Here is an 824-nt window from a genome sequence, read left to right on the forward strand (position 1 = left end):
TATATATATATATATATATATATATATATATGCGTTTATTATAAATGATTTTAATATATATTACAAACCATCGTATCAAGAGCGTATACTAATACGAGTTACATAATGCAGTGACGCGTAGTGTAGAAAATGCATATATACATATATATATATACATATATATATATATATATGGGGTTGCACGCGCCGCAGGTTTGCCGGATACAAAACAAAAACTGATACAAGATGCCTGCTTGGCTTTTTTGACATACTGCATACTGAAGGTGCGAGTGCACAGTAGTTAATGCAACTGTACTCATTCCGCGCCCATGACTGTTGCCGTGCGGTGGCATTATTCTAGACAAAGGCCCGTTATCAGAAAATACTTTCAAGTGATCACAAGTACTAATGACGTCATTGGTGTCAGATGTCATAACTAGTGACGTCAGGTGTCGGTGCAAAAGACCGATAGACTTACAGTAGTCGCATAACTATTCGCGCCATCTCTGACAGCAGGGTGCGTACCCTCGAGTAGTACTCGCTCAGTAACAAACAACCTCGCTCCCCCCCCCCACGCTGCCGACAGCAACGCATTCTAATGCAATCAAATTAATTAGAAGCAGTTAAAGAAGCCGTATTTATTTCTCGCGCCAGTAACGAGCCAACTAGCGGATGTATAAACCCCCCCCCCCGGCACCGCTAGATCCCTCGTCGCGGCCACATCCCTCCCTCGTCACGGCCACATCTGCACAGCCGAGACAGCCGCGCCACGGGCTTCACTCGCATAGATGACTGCAGGCGCGGTGCCCTAGATCAGTGCTCCTTAAACTAGTGAATGGAATTAT

This window comes from Priapulus caudatus, unplaced genomic scaffold (genome assembly GCF_000485595.1).
Source record: "Priapulus caudatus unplaced genomic scaffold, Priapulus_caudatus-5.0.1 Scaffold625, whole genome shotgun sequence".
NCBI classification, from domain to species: Eukaryota; Metazoa; Priapulida; class Priapulimorpha; order Priapulimorphida; family Priapulidae; genus Priapulus; species Priapulus caudatus.